General features: G+C 42.7%; 1 protein-coding gene across 6 annotated transcripts in view; it reads left to right on the top strand.

Annotated features, from left to right (window-relative positions):
- Positions 1–20,560, top strand: part of ARHGAP26 (Rho GTPase activating protein 26) — a 414,027-nt gene that overhangs the window by 267,786 nt on the left and 125,681 nt on the right. The gene's annotated exons all lie outside the window — the stretch shown is intronic.

Genomic DNA, 20,560 nt, shown 5'->3' with positions numbered 1-20,560 from the left:
GAAGCTACCCACCCCCCTAGTCCAAGATGGCATCATCTCTTTCCCAAACTGCTTGCAAAGGCCTCCTCCCAGCTTGCTCTGGCTCCCTTCCAGTCCACAGAATGCATGCTCTGCAGCAGGGGAACTTGGAACACTTCAGATCTCAACATGTGATTCCCTTGCTTAAAAAAAATTCAAAGGAAACTTTCCCATTGCTCTGAAGATAAAACTCAGGGTACCGCCTCCAATACTTTGTCTGGACTGGGCCCTCTCACACTTAGCAGCCTCATCTTGTGTCCTTTCATGATCACCTCTGCATCCCTACTGCGTGGCACACGTAGACACTCACGCATATTTGTCAAGTAGAAGCATGAAGAGTCTCTTGACCATTTCTCAAACATTCTCTTTCCAACTCCCTCTTTTTACCTTGTGCAATTCATTTTCCTCTGTCTGGAATGGTCCCTCCCCAGTCTCTGCCTGCCAAAGTCTACCTCATTCTTTAGCCCCAGCTCAGATGTCTTTGACTACAAGAATCCTTTCTGCCTCAAGGGCCCTCTCACTTTCCTCAGCTCCCATAGTCTTCGCTTATTTCTCCCTTTTAGGAGGTATCACATTCCACCTTATGGGACAGTTGATCGAGTGTCTATCTTCTTAATCCTACTAGGTCGTAAACTCCCAGGGGACAGCCAGTCTGCCTTCCTTTATCTTTTGTTTCTTACTTAGAGGTTGTAAACAAGAGTGTCCAGCCAAAGTAGCACATACATGCATTCTGTTTGGTATTGTTGTTCCACATGTTGCTGTTTTTAAAATTTGGACAGATTTCTAACATATTTAACTGGGGTGATTTTACTTGAAACAATTTAGATCTCTTTGCTCACAGTTGGCTGCAGCTGGGTAGAGGCCACACCCTAACCGCCTGGGCATGCCTTCTTCACTGCACCAAATCCTAGCTGTCCCTGTTGTCCCTTGTGTCTGGTCCACCTCTTTTGTGCCCCCTACCTGCCTGGCCATGGGGTAGGTGTTTGGATTTTCAGCACCTGGCCCACCTATCTGCTAATCCCAAGAGAGGGACTCCGTATTGGGTGATCGCATAATTAATGAACAAGCAGAAATGGGCTGGGAGAATCATTTCCCTGACCAGCTATGTTTTTCTCCTGAAATATTTATTATTTCTGATAAATTAGAGGTCCCTGGAAGAAGTAGGAAGAAGTGCTTCCAGGCCTGTTTACGTGTATGGGCTGGGGAGGGGAATGTAATTTTTTAAGACTAAGAATGGGATTCTTAAAGGACCTTCTCTAGCTATTTTTGGCACAGTCAAAGGAAAATCTATTTAAAGGGATACTGCAAAGAGCCGAACCACATATTTTAAAGCAAACAGGCAACTTAGCACTTTAAATTAATGGAAATGTAGACAAAATCAGAGCTCAACCCTTATTTAGCCTAGCTGCCAGAACCTTCCCTTACTTTCAACTTAAGAATTTCTCTGTTCTGTGACCTTTCAGCCTTTAGGGGTAGGAGAAGGAATGATACAAGTTGAGTTTAAATTTTTGCTCTAAAAAAAAAAAATCAACAAAATTTCTGAATTCAAAGAACTAAATCCTTCACATCCTAAGAAACACCCATTCTGCAAGGGGAAATGCTTGGCTTCAAGCTGTTAATGCTCAGCAGTGTTGGGAGTGCCTTTGATTTGGGTCTCCTGTTTGCGCTGAGTTGTTCCACTTCTGTTGGGTTAATGTTTTCAATGACTTTCCTGTTCTCTGATGTACCTCTTCCTTTTCTGAACCCAGAGTCAGCCATGAAGTTTCCCTCTCAAATTCCAGGAGGAGCAAAGAGAAGAACGCCATCTTTTCCTTTCTCAGTGGCTGCCCCCATTTATTGTGGGGTATTATAAAAGTGAGGGTATTAACTAGCATGAACAGGACTTTGTTTCTCCTTTGCCAACTTTCAGCAGAGCCAGATTTATTTCCTTCTTTCTTTCTTTCTTTCTTTCTTTCTTTCTTTCTTTCTTTCTTTCTTTCTTTCTTTCTCTTCTTCTTTCTTTCTTTCCTTCCTTCCTTCCTTTTTCCTTTCCTTTCCTTTTTAAGTCTCTTTCGTTTCCACATTTGTGTCATCTTTCTTTTTCTTCTTGGTGAATCTAGCTAAAGTTTCATCTATTTTGTTTATCTTTTCAAAAAAGATCTTGTCTGTTGCCTTTTTAGTCCCCATGTCATTTATTTCTGCTCCGATGAGCCTTATTTCTTAGGCATTAGCCCCAGGATTGGTTTTGTTAAATTCTCTCTTTGGCGACACAGCAGTGATGGATTCACTCCGTTGTGTGGGGTGCCAACGCCCTCTCTTGTTGCGTCCTATTTGCATTGAATGGTGAGCATTATCTGCAATACGTATTTCTTATACTGACTGTTTTCCTCACTGGTTCTTCACAACTCCTGTGGCTCCAACCTGGCAGCTGCAGTTGAGGCAGCCGGCAGACTTCTGGGTAGGCCAAGCTCATCGTTGAGAGCACAGTGCTTCAGAGACCATTTCTGGAGCCGGACCGCCTGATCTTGCTCTTGTCCCTTCTGTAACCTTACGTGAATTCTTTCTCTATGCCTGAGTTTCCTCACGTGAAAACGGAGCTCAAATAATACTACCTGAAACTTTGAAATCACAGGAGATTCTCTGGGCTTGTTCAGTGTACGTTTCAGCCAGCACCGCGGGAACCGTACTTGCTTGCTTCATGCACGTGCAACCCGGTAGCTCGTCGCCTTGCCCATACCAGGTGCCTCCTGCCTCCTCCCTCCCACCACGAGGAGGCAAGACACAAAGTGGCATCTGCGTGCGTACAACCTGGAAGCAAGGGGACATTTAAAAAAATTCTGAGGGGAAACCTTTGACTAATGGGTGGTAGGAGCTGGGCATTCCAAATAGCAGTCCTGAGCCGCTTGCGATATGGTCCCAAGAGATGGAGCAAGTGCCCGTGTTTGAAGCAGGTGGTGGCTAGCTTCTCCGCCTCACTCCCCCTGCCAACCCCCTGCTAAAGCACAGGGAAGTAAAGGCTAAAAGTCTGCACCTATTTTACTCTTCTTTCTGGGAAACCTAGAGACACCAGTAGCACCTGCCCTCTCACGGTTTTTGGAGGATTAAATGAATTAATCCACACAGAGCTCTTAGAACAGTGTCTGGCATATAGGACGCCCTCCATAATTGTCAGCTTTTATACTCTGTTTGAGGAATTGGGGGGTTGAGGGAAGGAGGATCATGGAGCTGTGCCTTGTAAAGTGAGGGAACCATAGAAGAATCATTCAAGCGTTTAAGCCAAAACAAGTCATTCTTACTCAGGGGATGGCACTTTCTTAATAATTCCATTATTGGCAAGCAAAAACCTTAGGGCTTGATGCTGAAAATGTAGCACACACAGACAGCTCTTATCCACTTGGATTTCTGTGTGTGCATATGTTTATTTTTGCTCTGGTTTTGTTTTCTTGGGAGTGCGTGTGCATTTGGCACAAAGAGCTGACCATTGCTTTCACCCTTCCTAGGAAGGGCTGTGCCAGCACAGGGTCATCTGGGAGAAGCAGCCCATTAATACCTGCTTTCAGGTCATACACACAAAGCTTCACACTTCCCTGTGAGTATTCAGGGCTCCTCATGAGTCAAATGCCCCGCAGAGCAGTGCACCTGTTTGAAAGAAGCTATGTAGGGCTGACTTCTGTGGAAGATTAGCAACTACTCACCTTCACCCTCCTGCTTCTTAGTATTGTAAGGCTGATTTCATCTCAGAAGCAGCTGTCTGTGCTGCAGTTTAATAACTATTAATTTCCTGGAGGGGGATGACACGTTATATCATGAAGACTCAGTCTGCATGGTCTGGAAATTTCCACTCATCTTTGTGATCTTCAAAATGTTTCTCTTTGTGGGAGAGTCTGACTTTCCTTCATTCTTACTCGGTTTGCCTGCCCTCTCAGATGCCATTCCCAGATTAAACATTGCTATCCACTGTAAAAACGGTTCTCTGTGCCTCCAGGTTGCCCCATAGTGCACTCTTGACGTGGATTTCCCTCCCTGAGTTAGTGAAGTCTGTATTGAAGTATTAATCTACACCCTGAGGGAGAGTTTTCTGTGTATTCATCTTCATTCTGTTCTGGTAGACACTCTTGCAGCTCAACTCAAAAGAGGGTTTGAAGAAATTATCAGGGGATTGAATTTTGGTATCTGTCTTTTCTGCTTTCTCACATTGAGTGGACATGTTTTTCTTTAAGTAGTTTAGCACACTGCTTTAGTGTTTCCAATTTGGTATTGTAAATGTAAATCATTATTTCTTGGTTCTGGGAGAGAAACTCAAACTGTTGGTCTTATTGGTATATTGGAAGCTGGTCTTCCTGTGCATTTAGGGGTGTACAGGATTTGATAAAATAGGATCACTTTTTTATAAAAGTCAGACTTTCTTTTTATTTTTTTTATTTTTTAAGATTTTATTTAGAAAGAGAGTGTGAGTGGGGTCAGGGGGAGGGGCAGGGGGAGAGGGAGGGAGAAAGAGAATCTCAAGCAGACTCCTCACTGAGCATGGAGCCTGATGCAGGGCTTGATCTCATGACCCTGAGATCATGACCTGAGCTGAAATCAAGAGTCAGACGCTGAACTGACTGGGCCACCCAGGTGCCCCTAAGAGTCAGACTTTCAGTGATAACATGGGTAACCCTAGGCCTCAAGAAAGAGTTGGTATATTAGGTGATTGGTTATAAACAACAGAAGTCAACTGTGGCTAATACAAAAAAGAATGGAATTTATTAGAAGTCTTCTGGGTCGATCATATAATTGAAAGTAGAGTTGAACCATCAGACATTGGAATGCAACTTCAAGGGCCCTTATGTGCCTGGTATCCTGCTACATGTTCCTACGCCATTCACTCTTACTCTTGTAGATTGTCTCAGAGCTTGCTTCTTATTTCACTCAGGAAATAAACGCCATCAGGAGAACTTCCAGAAACTACCACACCCGTGCCTGTGTTTCTACCTTTCGTCCATGTGTGCTAGAGGAACAGTCCCATTCTTTTACCTAAAGGCGTTCCCTGCCCTGGGGCACTAGAGCTGATTCCTGATTGCATCCGTTAGGGCTGGGCTCCAACAGTATTCCCCCTTGTCTCCTACATGATCAACTTTTCAGTCTCTATTGAGACTTTTCCATCAGCACAAGTTGTGATTTCTGTGATCCTTTACAAATGAAAAACAAAAACAATAAAAACCTTTCTTGAGGGTGCCTGGGTGGCTCAGTCAGTTAAGTGTCTGCTTTTGGCTCAGGTCATGATCCTGGGGTTCCGGGATTGAGCCCCACATATCGGGCTCCCTGCTCAGGGAGTCTGCTTCTCCCTCTGCCCCTCCTCCCTCTCGTTCTCTCAGTCTCTCTCTCTCTCAAATAATACATAAAATCTTTAAAAAAAAAAAAAAAAAAAACCTTTCTCGATCTCGCATCTCCTTTCTAGATTACCCCCCCACCCCCCGTTTCTTTGTGCCCTTCTTGGTGGAATCTCTCATATAGTTGTCTGTGTTGCTGTTCCCAAATCCTCTCTCTAACCTACTCCACTTGGGCTTTTACACCCACTCCTCCCCTGAAAAGTGTCATGTTGGTGTTGCTAAATCAGCTTCAGACTTCCCTTCTCTGATCATTCTGAAGGATTTCACAGTTTCTCACTCCCTCTTTCCTTGAAATGCTTTCTTCATTTGGCTTCCAGGATACCACATCCTCCTGGTTTTCCTCCTCCCTCCTGGCTGCTCCTTTTTAGTCCTATTTTCTATGCCCCGCGGCTCAGCCCTGCAGTCCTTAGCCTGATCTGCTCTCCCTTCCCTCCCCTCCTCAGTGGATCTTGCTCTGACATTGTAACCGCCAGCCCTTGTGCTCCCTACCCACTAGCATTGCTTATTTTTTTCCATAGCACGTATCACTGTTTAATATACTCTATATTTGACTTGTTTATTGTCGTTTTCTTCTCCCTGAAATGTAGACTCCTGAAGTTGGAGATTTCTGTCTGTTTCTGTGCTGTTGTATCCTTAGCATCTAGAACAGTGCTTTGTACATAGTAGCAGACACTCATAAATATTTGTTGAATAATAAGTAAAATAAGAGGTGGAAAATAACCAGGGAACTCATGTGTAGCCTGTTTGGAGCACTGCCTTTGGAATGTCTCAGCTCTGACCACCTTTATCCTTTTGGAATTCCCCTGCAGGTCAACATTCCTAGTTAAAGAGAGTTTGTAATAGCCTCTCTTGAGTAATACATCTACTTCTCTGGTAAGGCAGTAGTGGGGTTCTCAACTGACATTCTTGGTAGGACCACACATAACCGGAGGGGCAATCCAAGGAAAACTGGATGCCGTTATTCAAAGGATGCCAGGCAGATAAAAATACCAGGTATTTGTTGTGTTTGCTGAAACACAATTTTTTGCCTTAGAGATTCCCCCATTATATTATTGAAAGCTTCAGGCCTTGGCATAAATATTAATTCTTCGGTGGATCTTGTAAGTTCCTGGAGACCCTGTTATGCGTTGTTATGTTGAAGATGGGACCATCATAATGATAAAAACAGCAAACAGAGCTTTCAGATATTTCTTTAATACCTGGTTACACAGCTCAGTTCCCCAGAATGCATAGTTCGCTTTCTGCATGAACTAGCACTTCATAAAAGCCTTGGGCCTCCTTTCAGAGCATGTGTTCAGATGTGCCCTAGACCCAGGGTCATCTCGGTGGAGTTTGATGGAGTGAAGGTGCTAGCTTGGTGCATCAACCCCCAGAACTGGACCAGTTAAGCACATTCCCTTAAGTCACCAGGCAAATGGCAGTTTTCCATTTCAAGCATGCCTCTCAGTCTAGCTGGCTAATCAGGTTTTCTTGTTCTTTTGAGAGATAACCTTGACATTTTGCTTCTTTAAAAATTATACTCCTCTTCTCACTAGAACTGCCACTTAACCTGCTTAGCATGCTGCCCAGATTCAAGGTTTTCTTCCAAAATAGTTGGACTGTCTAACAGGATCTTTCTACCTGGCCCTAGCCAGATGGTTAATGAAGCAGAAATTGTTGGCCAAGCCTAGATTATCCTATCCTTTCCTTGTCATGTCATTAATGCACCATGACTCTGGACATGAATAGGCCCATCACAAATTGTTTTAGTCATGGTTAAGTCTGATCTTATTCAATTGAAAATTAAGGCAAACCTTATGCAAATGTCTTGATACTTACTGGTCCTTCTAATGTTCCCCCTTAGGACATGGGAAGAATCCAAAAATGAATCCCTCATGAACAAATCTGTAAAGGAGCAGAATAATGGTTCATTTTAAAATAAAGCCAAAAGGAAACATTCCAAAGTGAAGCACTTTCCAGTAGCAGAAATTCTAAGTTACATGCCAGTTATTATTAAAGAACGCTGTCCTTGTATCCATATGGTCTTTGGGATTTGACAGCCTATTGAAAGCTATGGTCTTTGATGTTAGTGATAATAAAGAGCATCTCTGAAAAGCTAGCTTGGACAGAGCTGGACTGAGAAAAAGAAATGGGACAGCACTGTTTGCATCAGTCATTTCAGTATGTATTAATTTATTGAGCACTTGCTATGTACAAGGCACTTATTCAAGATGCAAAGTATTTCTTTCTGTTAGGAGGTGGTAGGAGAGAGCATTGGCCCGGAAGACGAGATGTCCAATGCCTGAGTTTTTACAAGCTCATTTTATGCACAATCTTGAGGAAGTTTACCAAATCTTAGATTTCTTTGTTTATAAAACGATGATTCTTTTGGTTTTAAGGGGGAAAAAAGCACACATACACACACACAAATACAATGCAGTTAAGGAAAACATTCTAGAAGAAGTTATCAACCAGTATCTTAATTGTTCTCTCTAGATACTTGGGTTTTCTTCTCTTGGCAGCAGCGGCGGCGGCGGCGGCGGCGGCGGCGGCTGCTGCTGCTGCTGCTTCTTCTTCTTCTTCTTCTTCTTCTTCTTCTTCTTCTTCTCCTTCTTTTAAGATTTTATTTATTTGAGAGGGAGAGTGCAAGAGTGAGAGAGAGCGAACACAAGTGGGGGCAGGGGGGAGGGATGCGGGGAGCAGACTCTCCTGTCAGCAGGCAACCTGACTCAGGGCTCCATCCCAGGACCCTGAGATCATTATCTGAGCTGAAGGCAGATGCTTAACCAACTGAGCCACCCAGACGCCCCCTCTTGGCTTCTTTGTTTTTGAATTTTTATAAAATGATGATATGTGCTATTTAAAGAATTAGTTATTTTTAATGAATGGAGCAGCCCTGTGATTCAGAGTCCTTTTAAATTTGAAGACATATATGATTTTATGCACAGGACCGGGTAGGACGAGACAGGACAGTCAATCCTTTGGTATTCTGAGATAGAATCCCTTTTGTCTGCTTTTGTTCCCAATCTCTTGTCTGCTTCTCTGCTCATTTGTATTTCTGAGAGTGGGCCGCAGAGACAAAGGAGAATACATTTTAACAATGCTGGAAAGAGTGGTAAAACTTCAACCTGAAAAGGTTTGGGGTTTTTTTCCCCCAACTAGTATTACTAATGACTTTTAAATACACCAGTTTTTTCCTCAATTCCTTAGCCATTAGTTAATTGAATGTGAGTTTCACTGTTACAGTATAACTAGTTTAAAAGAAAAATAATAAAAACTCCATTGTTTTTTGTTTCTGTTTTGTGTCTTTTTGTCCTATTTTAGGTATGGTGAGGTCCACCCATCTAGCACAGATAGACTCCTTTCTTCTTTTCTTCTGCTCAGTATGTCCCAACCTGTATGGCATCCTGAGCTTTTCCCACATCTCTCTGACTAGATGTGGTAGCACAGGCGTTCGAAAACCCTGCTGCTGATTTTTATAGGGCTCCTAAGTTCACAGTGGTTATTTACATTTTAAAATAGTTGGGGAGAAAATAAGAATAGCTCATGACATGAAAATTATGTGAAATTCAAATCGCAATGTTCGTAAAGTGTTATTGGAACAGAGCCACACTTAATTATTTACGTGTTACCTATGGCGGCCTCCGAGTACACTGGTTGGTTGAGAAGCTGCAAGAGAAACCACATGACTCTCGAAGTCTGAGATATTTACTGTCTGGTTCTTTAGAGAACAGGTCTGCCAACTCTATGCTAGAGACTCCTTTTCCTTGGGTGTCTTTGAGCTAAGACCTGTTGAGACATGCTAACTCGTTCGAGAGATACTTACGAGTTCCCGCAGTGTACCAGACACTGTGATAGACACAGGTATCAAAGGTGAACACAATGCCTTCCCTATTAGGAGGAACAGCCTAGAGAGGAATGTGGACATGTCCACAGGTAAACTACAGCATGGATCTGTGTGCTTTTGCCCAGGCGTGAGATAGGGGCTGTGGGAACTCCAAGGGGGTGCCCTGACTATGTGGGGGAAGGCAGGAAGAGAGGAGGTCTAACTTAGGTAATGGATGGCAAGGTTTTGATATTGAAAGATGCATTGTTCTTCTTTGGTGATTTTTAATTCTAACACTGGAATTGTTGCATTAAAGTTCATTGTTAACCTAAAACAGTTGTTGTCATAATTTTAACTAGAGCGCCTTTAACGTTTCAGTTGTACATAAAAATTACTGCTCTGTTATAGGATCAACATTTTATAAAGCTACACGTAAATAAACATTGTATAGAATGACTTCAGTTTATCATCATCAAAATTAAAACTTTCTTTTGAGAATCACTGTTAGCTATTCAGTTAAGAGGGGGAATAACAAACAAACTGAGGGCTTCAGAGGGGAGGGGGGTGGGGGAATGGGATAGGCTGGTGATGGGTAGTAAGGAGGGCACGTATTGCATGGTGCACTGGGTGTTATACGCAACTAATGAATCATCGAACTTTACATCAAAACCAGGGATGTACTGTATGGTGACTAACATAATAAAAAAAAATTTTAAAAAAAGAGGGGGAATAGACTTTCACATTAAAATTGGAATTTTCATTTGCTTTAAGTTTTTTTTTTTTTTAAAGATTTTATTTATTGGTGGGGGGGGGGGGATGCACACAATCAGGGGGAGTGGCAGGCAGAGGGAGAAGCAGTTTCCCTGCTGAGCATGGAGCCCGATGGCAGGGCTTGATCCCAGGATCCTGGGATCATGACATGAGCCAAAGGCAGGCACTTAACCAGCTAAGCCACCCAGGCATCCCTAAGGTTTTTTATTTGTTTGTTTGTTTGTTTTTTCAACTGTTCCTCAGTACATTTAAAATGGGTTAACTCTAAGGATGTTTGTTTTTTGTATAAAAAGGAGATCACTGGCCCCATTCAGGCTTTCCTGAATCATCCTGTTTGGGGTTTAGGTAGGGAGGGCAGGGAGTTTTATTTTTAATAAGCTTCCCAAGTGATTTGCATGTATACCGAAGTCTGGGAACTGCTGTTAAGGATAACACTGATTAAAGATGCATTTTTTAAAGTTATTACATTTATTTTTTTAAACTGTTTTTTTCTTTTTCCTTTCATCTGCTATCAGCCCCTGACATATATAGAGTTTTTTAAAGTTTCCCAAGACGATGCGAAGGAATCTTTGTGAATTCCCAAACATGCCCTCCCTCCCTCTTAGTTTTTTCTTTTTTTCTGGGGGTGGTGGTGGAAATTAGAGCAAAATGTACAAAAAATCATTTGGAATATAACATGTATTTGGACTATATTTGTATGTTTTGCTATAATTTTTCATGTATATATTTATGCATGCATATGAATATATACTTATATCACAGTTAACATTTGGCCTCTTTGTTCTCTCTCTCATGTTAATACTGAAATCCTCTTTTGGCTCCTCCCCAGTTCCATTCCCTTTGCCCTCCAGTGGAAAGTTAACATGAATTGTAGTGTGTATCCCTCTGAACTATGTTTTGGTAGTTTTAAAATTGATTTTTTGTGTCCAAATATAGTCATCTGGTATTTGTGTGTGTGTGTCGTAATCTCCATAAATGGTATCAGAGTGTACTCTCATTTTTCAGCGTGGGTTTGCCACTCAGTTTTATCTTTTTGAGATAAATGCTAGTTCATTCCTCTGAATGCTGTGTAAATATGCCACATATTATTCCCTTTCCCCTGTTGATAGACATTTGGAGTTGTTTCTCATTTTTTGCCATTATAAACAATGCTGCAGTGAACATCCTTGCAGACATCCTCTTGTGCACATGTGAATTTCGGCAGGGTATATATTCCTGTCAGTAGAATTGCAGGAATACACACAGCTTAATTTTTTTTCTTTTTAGATATTGCCAAATTATTCTCCATAATGACTAATCCATTTATATGCTTGACATAGTTTTCATTTGGAGCGATAGATCTATAAAGATACAGAATACTTCATGTGGCACCTCTTGGGTTTCTTGCGTTGCTCTAAGTTCTCTGCATTAAGTTTGTGGGAGTTGGTAAATTACTATCTAACCTCAACTGTAAAGATTTAAAATGAAAATGTAGAATTTAGGCTTAACGGAGGTTGGAGTGGAGGTGGTAAAATGCAGGCCTAGAATATCAGGGAAGAAGAAAGAACCCAAGAATCAAAGGGGTGAATCTCTTCATAGGATGCTGGACTAGCTGGTATTGCACCACTCAGAGAGATCTGACATAGAAACATTCCAGCACCTCTCCTTCTCATTATCCTCACCAAGGGTGCCTTAGTAAGTCCTGTTTGTTCTAGAATGTAAAGGCCCCTGGCCCATGTCATATCCTCCATAAAATAGCCCTATATCCCAGAGACCAAGCAACTGCAGGCACAACTCATTAAGGCCTCACCGCAGATGACTGGGCTCCATTGACTCCTGTCTGCAACAGGTCGCCATGGCTGCAGAGCCACCTTTTTTAGCTTTCAAAGGCCCTACCAACTTCTTTGTGCAAGTCTCTTTTGAGGATGAATCTGAATTTTCTAAGTGGTCTGAGGAATTTCTAAAAGCAAAATGTGCAAAGAGAAGTCTGTCTTTCAGACTTGGGACCTGCATAGCCATCTGGACCCCCTGTTCCCCGAGGGGTCTGAGGCCAGGAACACTTGCTGCTCTGTGACTTCTCAGTAATGGGGGGGGGGGTTTAGCTGTTGGTGTCTGGGTTCCTCTCTTGGGTACAGGCTGAGTACATTTGTCCTTCCCCAACAGTGATTGCCAGAATACCCGTAAGGCCCCAATTGCCTCTCAGCTTTACCGCCAGCCTGTAAAGGTAAACTAGTCTCTGCATGCCCTTTCATAGGTTTTACCACATTGAAGGAATCCAACAGGTAACTACCTTTCCTACCTCCTGTGAAGGGACAGGAAGTGGAAGGAAGGAAGCAAGAAAGCTAATGAAAAGGGAAAAAAAAGTCTTAATGAAGACTAGGCTCCTGCATTACCCAGCCAATAACGTTATGGTAACTCAATAAAAAAAAAAAAAAAAAAAGTTTAAGCTGCAGGTAAAGCAAGCCAGGACACTGACATATGTTTAGCCGGGCTGGGACTGGGATGAGGCAAGAGAGACACCTGGGGTGCAAAATTTCAGGATGCAATGACCTTTCACAAAGAGTATGTGCCTCTTTAAAGATGCAGAATTTAAAGAAGTGCTAAAGAGGTGCTCACTGTCAGACTTGTTGCAGATGGTCACCTCCCAGGTCTCTGTCTGCCTGACCCTCATCCCGGTCCCAGCTGGGTTTAAATTCCTCTTGTGGGCTTTTTGTTAGCATGCACACCTGAGTCCTTCCTCTTTTTCCCCTCAGCTGTGAACAGTGATTGGCAGTGCTAGAGAATAGAGATGGGTTCAGTCTGTCTTGAGTTGGCCATCTCTGCTACATCTGGAATTTCATAGCAGGCAGTGGGAGAAGGGGGTTTCACAGACAAAACTTTGGTTTAGAGAGAACTTTTCAGGAATGTGTTTGTTGTGGCTTAGCATGGATAATTGAAAATTGCCACCATCCCTCTCCCCCCAACATCAGTGGTTGAAAGCTGGCTCTGTGCACCGCTGTGGCAAAATAGAAACAGGTGGGGTTGATCTGGTCAGCAACTGGAAAAGCAACTTAGAGACCTGTGCAGCCACTGCACTCTCTGGCCTCTTAAGTACTTTGTCAGTGGCTGACTGGTGAAACAGTGGTGTGGTGGAGCCATTTAAGTGAGTCAGTAGTAATAGAATAAATGAAATTGACGTGGTGTTTTTGTTTCAAGGAACCAGTCGTCCAGTCAGGCACATTATCTCCTTACCACGCTCTGCAAATTTGGACCCTAAAGGTGATTTCCAGCTGAATTGGGCAAGAATAATACTGGCGATGGAAAAGGTTCTGGGATTATCATAGTATCTCATCACAGGTTTAATTTTGCCTCGATTTCTCATAACCAGTCGTGCAGGAGTCCTTTCCTTCCTTTAATTTAGTCTCTGTTGGGAGTACTAAGCTTAGCCACATGTGAGTGCAAAGTCAACTAGGGAGGAGTAAAGGGTGGGCAGAGAGGGGGACAACAGAAGAGGTCTATGTAGTTGCACAACAAAACAGGTTAGGTTGGGTAAACCTGTGGGGAAAAAACGGTTTTTTATCCTGATCTGTAAAGTAAGCATCTTTTCTGCTAGAGCAGAAACCCACCTCCCACCCCTTTACCCTTCTCTGTTTTTATTCCTGCATGCCTGTAATTCCTGCTTGCTGGGCTTCACTTGAGCCTTTGTTATGAGATTAAGGCTCTTCCATCTTTGTACTTAGCATGGGAGAAAGGCAGACAGGGAGATCACCCAGGAAGCTCCATTTGCCGTTTCAGAGTTAACCGTGCTGTGCAGCTAATTTGATTATCACATTTAACTGAAAACACCTGCAGGGCCTGCCGAACAGAGTACAGCCAGCCTGGTATTATGGGCCCCATACAAACCCTTATCACTGTCAGACTGGATTAAATGAATATGTTTTTTGAAAACATGTGCCTCATTCAGTCCTCTGAGCAAGTACTTCTATCATTTCAGTGGCTCCTTGGGATAGAACTAGGATGCAAAGGACCTGCTTTGCCTTTGGAATCATGTCCCTATGGCCTCAGTGTAGTGTTCATGAAATTTATCCAATGGTGCAAAATATCTAGGGAAAATGAGCTTGTTTGATGGAGGCTCTGCAGGGCCTGGGCAGAATCTAGAGGTAGGAAGTAAGATACAGAATTCTCTCAGTGCCCAAAACCTTGGCTCATATTACCTCACATTCTCTTGCCCCCTCTTTTTAAGAAGATTTTATTTATTTGAGAGAGAGAGAGAGAGAGAGAGTGTGAGCATGAGCCGGGGGAGGGGCAGATGGAGAAGCAGACACCCTGCTGAGCAGGGAGCCCTAGGCGAGGCATAAGGCTCCATCCCAGGACCCTGGGATCATGACCTGAGCTGAAGGCAGACGCTTAATCGATTGGGGCACCCCTCCTTTCTCCTTTTGAATGACAAGGTCAGCTATCACCTAGCTTCAGGACATTTGGATGGGAAAGAGCTAATGTGAAGCCCCAGGAGTGTGACCTACCTCTGGATAATGGGGCACTTTGAACTACTCCAGTAGGAGTTCAGATTGCAGTTCCAATAAGGGAGTGCCTGCCCTTGTTACCTGTGAGAAGGGAATAGGACTGATCTATATAGGACTGATAGGATCCTTTCACTTTTTGAAATATTGGGGTACCTGTTATATGCAACTGCTATTCCAGGCATGATGATATAGCAATGACCAAATCAGATAAAGTCCATGCTTTCCTAGAACGTAAACTTTGAGGATAGAGAGATTGACAAATATTCATTGAGCAACTACTCAGTGTCCTATGAATACAGCAGTGAACTGTTTAAAAATATGGTATGAAAATGCAGACTAAACTTATTAGGAAAATAACTTCACGGAGTGTAAAGTGCTCTCAGGGAAGGGTTTGCAGTTAGAATGATGGGAGTATGCAAATAACTGTTAGATCAGGTAGTCAGAGGAGATGGTCATTTCAGTCACTACCTGAATGAAGTGAAAGAGTAAAGCCACATGAAGAGTTAGAGGAAGACTTTTCCAGGTAGAGGGAATAGTAGGTACAGATGCCCTGAGAAAGAGACCTGCTTGGCATGGAAACACACTTGCCTAATTCTAGGAACAATGAGGTCAGAATGATATGGGTTGGATTTGGAGAGGTAGGCAGGGGCTAGACCAGGGAGGGTTTTGGGGGGCCATGGGAAGAAGTTTGAATTATGTTGCGGTTGTGATGGGAAGCTGTCATAGTGCCGAAGGGGTGACTGATAGGATATGTTTTTGTTGTTTTCTCCAAGTTTGCTTGGTTGATCCCTGGAGAATGAGCTGAATGGGGGTGAGAGTGGACTCTAGGAGACCAGCTGGAAGGCTCCTGCAGTAGTCCAGACTGAAGACCTTAGAGGCCTGGATGAGGATGGTAATGTGGAATGAGAAGAACTGGTCAAATTTAGGATATACTTTGAAGATAGGGCCAGGAGGCATAACTGATGGGCTCAATGTGCATCTGAGAGGAATCAGGGGTGACTCCTGAGATTTTGGCCTTCTATAGAGAAGACAGGGAGGTCTAGTTCTGTTGTATTGGTGGGGTAGAGTGGGTTGGTGTCAGGATGGACATATCGAGTTCTATTGAGAGCTCTGAGCATATAGATGATTTTTCTCTGGTTTCTATCAACATGGAACTGATGAGATCACCGAGAACACATCTTTGGGTAGAGGAGAAGTCCCAGGACAGAGTCCTGAGCACTGCAGTGTTGGGAGGTGGGGGAGAAAAGGATCTAACAAAGAAGACTGGAAGGACCAATCCGCAATCAGAATAGAAGCCCCTGGGTGTATCCTAGTTAGGTCTCACTCCTTATACAGTGAACCGAAATTGAACTCTGAAAATCTAAACCTGATATTTGGAGAATAAATGACTTGGTTTATTTAAGGTAATGACCATGTAATTGGTTTTCCATTGGTGTTTTGAAAATGGCACATCATTTAAGAGTAGACAGTCTGAGGCCAAATTCGTTACACCACCTAGAGCTGGGAGGCCACGTGCAAATATCTGACGTCTGGACCTCTGTATCCTCATCTATAAAATGGGGAGAACAATAGGACCTACCTCAGAGTGGTATTGTGAAGAATAAGTTGATGTGTGCAAAGTGCATGTTGCAGTTTCTGGTTTGGAGTAAGGGCTCAAAAATGGCAGCTTACACTGCATTAACTCTTAGGATGTTTTGCTAGGAATGTTTAATACTTTGTACAATACTGAATTTTCTGCTTTGCATTTTTTGGATCTTCATTTGCTATCTATAACTGCTGTTTGGTTGCTGGCTCTCAGCAATTGTGGTGACAATACCCAGTTGCTTCAACCTTGACACTTGCCCTGATCCCCAAGAAAATAATCATGTCACCCTGGAAGTGTTTGGAGAAATTCCTTTATGGTGAATGAATTCTGGACTGTTAAAAGAATATGGCGTTGTGTTGACTCTTGCCATCCAGGGAGAAAAGTTTCCCTCACAATTTGTCCTTGCTCAAAAGTGAAGAGCAACAAGAATTTATACTCAAGTATTTATTTATTTATTTTTTATTATGTTATGTTAGTCACCATATAGTATATCATTAGTTTTTGTTGTATTGTTCCACGATTCATTATTTGCATATACTCAAGTATTTATGAACACAAAGAATTGAATAATAAAATCACTTTACATTTTATGAAGACCCACTGCGTGTCAGATGTTTTCAGTATATAGTATCTACTATCGGATTGCAGAGATCCCAAAAAGCAGATGTTGGAATTTTTAGTTTATAGAGGAGAACGTTGAGGTTCAAAGAATCGCATTATTTTGCCCAGAGTCACGCTGCTACCAAGTTTCAAAGTCGAGATTTGTGCACATTCCTGTCTGAATCCTGAGCCTCATTTTTTCATATTACATTCTACCTCCATATAAGCATTCATTATAAATCTGAAACCAAGAGAATGGGAATGGGTCTGTAGCTCAGTTTAAGCAAACCCCTCCTTGTATTTTACTAATTTCCTTTTCAATTTCATAAAAAAAGAGTATTTCTTTTCAAATCATAAAAATCTAAGTTATTTAAGTTTTTCACGTGGTTCTTTTTCTACCATGTTGCTTACCTTTGTTTGGTTATTCATAGCTAAATATTTTTTTGTATTCCTTAAGATAAAGGGTCATCACTGTTGAGGTTACATTTCCCTGGACCACATCAATAAGTTACAGTTACTAAGGATCTCTGCAGCATGTATATCCACCCGTTGAAGGCAGTCCTTAATGCACATTAGGGAAACTAGAGCTAGAGTTCTCCCCCCCCCCAACCGTAGTCATGGGCTGTATTTTTTTCCAGATGTGGTCTAGTTTACATTATTGGTGATCTAAGTCACAGGCAATAGCCACCTTCCTAAGGAAGTGGATTTACCATTTAGAAGTACATTCAAAATTCAATTTCATTCTTGCCTCAAGTGTATACTCCAGTACTGGTCCAATGATCAGTTTTGCTATAGCAAAATTTATCTTCATCTCCCATTCTCCTTTCCACTCTTGCATTCTTTGTGGGGTAGGAGATCAAGTCTTATTTGTCTGACTGTCCCCAGCATCTGTCTAGTCTGTTGGTCACATCACAGGTCCTCACTAAATATCCCTTGAATTGAGATTACTAATCTGCCCTAATCTGCCCTTTCTGTTCTCTTGCACCTTAATTCAGACCCAGTATATCTTTATCTGGTCTTACATCTTGGGATGTCCCTCTCTCATAAGAAAGCCTTGAGATACTTCATCTGCAGACGACCCATTTTAAGTCATTCCACATGATGACATTATAGCCTAATTTTAAAGCAATAATGTTCTCCAAGATGTGACCCTTTAGCCCTTTCCATGTTCACTTTATTGAAGGCAGGATCCTGCCATCCATGTTGTTGACCTTGATATCATGCCACCAGCCCAGTCCATTTTAAAAGATAAGTTTCTTTATCATATGTCATTAAAATAGAAAAAAGAAAATGAGAATGAGGTTGATTGGACTGTTTGTGTCCAGCCATGGGCTCTGGATTCTCACTCCCTGTGCTGATTGATTCGTGATGGCTCTAGACATGAATTTGGAATGCATGGAGAAGCTGCTCACTCCTTTTTGCTCCCTTGAGCAGAATGCATGGATTACTTATGGGAAATTTGGCAGGAGAGCAGGGCCAGGATTATGGCCTGAATTTCCACAGAACCAGAGGGAGGCGTGTTTGGAACCAAAGGGAGCCGTGCCCTTTTTACTGCCCTACTTGAAGCTGATGTCTGCACTCTGTAGCATGGCATACTAAGGCATGCTTGATCTGGAAACTGCTTCCCCTCTAGCCTTGCCTCTCCACTCCATGCCAAAGGCCTGATGCTCTGGGAGTAACCAGCCACTTGCAGTGCCCACAGATTTGTGCACTTGTCTGTCTCTTCGTATACCTGTATCTCTCTCTGAAATGCTGCATAGGCAGAAATGGCTAGTCCTCACCCCAACCCTGTGCATTGTGCAAAACATGGTCACAGCCTCTGAAACCCTGGATTCACTGGTTTTTCTTCCTCTTTGTTATAGGACAAGCTCCCTAATGACAGGCCCAATGTCTGCCTCATCATTGGTCCTACTCTACCTGCCCTGCTGTAGGTGTTTCACAGAGCTTCCTCTGTGGGTGCGAGTAGGGGAGGCCTTCAGCAGATAATCCTATATACACATGTGACTATAAACTGCAGCAGAGTACAGGCAATGTCCCTAATTGAGGGGTGGGGGTGAGCTAAGACCTAAAGGATTGGTAGAAGTTAGTTGAGTAAAGACAAAGGACATGAAAGAAGAGGCTCCCAGATAATGACATGTGTGAAGGTAGCACTGGAGTTGGAGTGCAGAGAGGAAGAGGCCAAGGTGGAGATTCGCCTAGGGGAAATATGCAGGGGCAGTACCATAACTGCATATAATGAATAATTTCTAAGTGAAGTAATCAGTCTGAGTTTCATAACCAAATAGGCAATAGTGAAAACCAGATCCTGTTCAGACTGTCCCTGTCCCAGACTTTGAGGTTGGTGGTGGCAGATGCAGAGTGCTCCAGAGCGTTTGTTCAGCTCAACCAAGTGTTTATCCTTTTCAGTTGAATTTGAGTGGGTGCCAAAAGTTAGCTGAGGAGTCTCAGTCCTAAAGTGGCTTGTGGGCACAAGGAAGGAAGCAGACCTCCTTAACCAAAAGAATGCCTTGAAATTCAAACTTATTGGAAACCATTTTGGTTATTGAGATTCTTATTTTTTTAAATAATGCTTTTTTGTAATATTTGAATAATTTTGGCTACACTTGTTTCTATCATGCAAGGAAGCTTTCGACTTCTTAAGGCTGATAGATTGCCCATCAGTGCTTTTCACAGAGAAACAAGACAAAACTCTTGTTTTCATCCTAGTTTTTAATCGTCAGAGCTGGCCATGTGGAGTTCCATATGGTGGCTGCTCATGTGGCTTCTACTGACCATAAAAGACCAGGAAGTTGATCCTATCTTTTTTGGAAGAATATTTTTCTCTCCAGCGTGTCTGGGAAAAGAATTGTAAAGCTGGATATAGCCATTCAGAGAACTAGAAAACTTGCAGTCCCCTTTCGCACTATTAAAATAACACAACCCGCCTGTCTCTATGTAGAATTTCGACTATGGGGGAAATAAATTGGGCCTCCATCTTTATTTTTTATTTATCATACAGGCAGCTTTTGCCAATACACCTAGATCCCTGAAGTGATGACAATGTGAGAAATTACCACAAAGCCATAAATCCTAACCCTAGATTCCCTTCACCTTGGACATTGTTTCTAGGGCTTATTACCTGGTGATTGAGCCAGTCTTCCTTGTGTTAATCAAGATATTTCCTGCCCTTCCTAGCACTTTATGCTGCTGCTAAGCTGCTTCCAGTATAAATTGTCTTCTCCAACCGAAGTGCAGATCTTGATTCTTCCCTCTCACTGGGGGGTCTTGGTACTAAAGAACTTGTTTTAGTCAATACAGAGGGGGCTGCTTGGCATGATTGGTTCTTCCCATGCTCAGACATCCATGCAGGCCTAGAGCCACTGGTAACTTTGGGATCCTGCTCTGACTTTTGCGAACGCTTATGTGTGCGCATGCGTGCATGTGAAGTCTTTGAGCCTTCTGGCCCCCACCTCTCCTGCCCAGGTTTCTTTTTCTCTGTCTCTGCCTCACCTTTTTCTTTTGTGCCATCTCTTTGATGCAACTTCTGCAGTGAAGTTTGCTGATTTTACAAGCTTGCTGGGTCACGTTCCATTAAGTTTCCCAAGCACTAGGTAAATTGTTCTTCAAGGTCAGTGGCACTGTGACCCACGTTTGCTCTCAGGGGATTCAAGTACACTGTACCTTTGGATTTATGTGATCACTGCCTCTTTAGAATTTAGACTTTCCTGGTAATGAGTGCCCTCCAGACCATCAAGATGTTAATAATATTTCTTAGACACATGCAGATTAAGGTGTTGCAAGGCTGCCCTGTTGTTTCACCCTGGGGAACCAGAGCTGTTACCACTTGTGCTATAAGAACTTGGTTGTTACATTGAAATTAAAAGAATTTGCCCTTCAGCAACTATAAAAGGATGAGTATCTTAGTGTTGTGTTTGTTTTGAAAGCAGTTTAGTGCCAGAAAAGGCGTGTT

Source organism: Ursus americanus, chromosome 5 (assembly GCF_024610735.1).
Source record: "Ursus americanus isolate L20-20 chromosome 5, mUrsAme1.1.p, whole genome shotgun sequence".
In the NCBI taxonomy this organism is placed as follows: domain Eukaryota; kingdom Metazoa; phylum Chordata; class Mammalia; order Carnivora; family Ursidae; genus Ursus; species Ursus americanus.
This window is presented reverse-complemented; position numbering and strand designations above follow the sequence as displayed.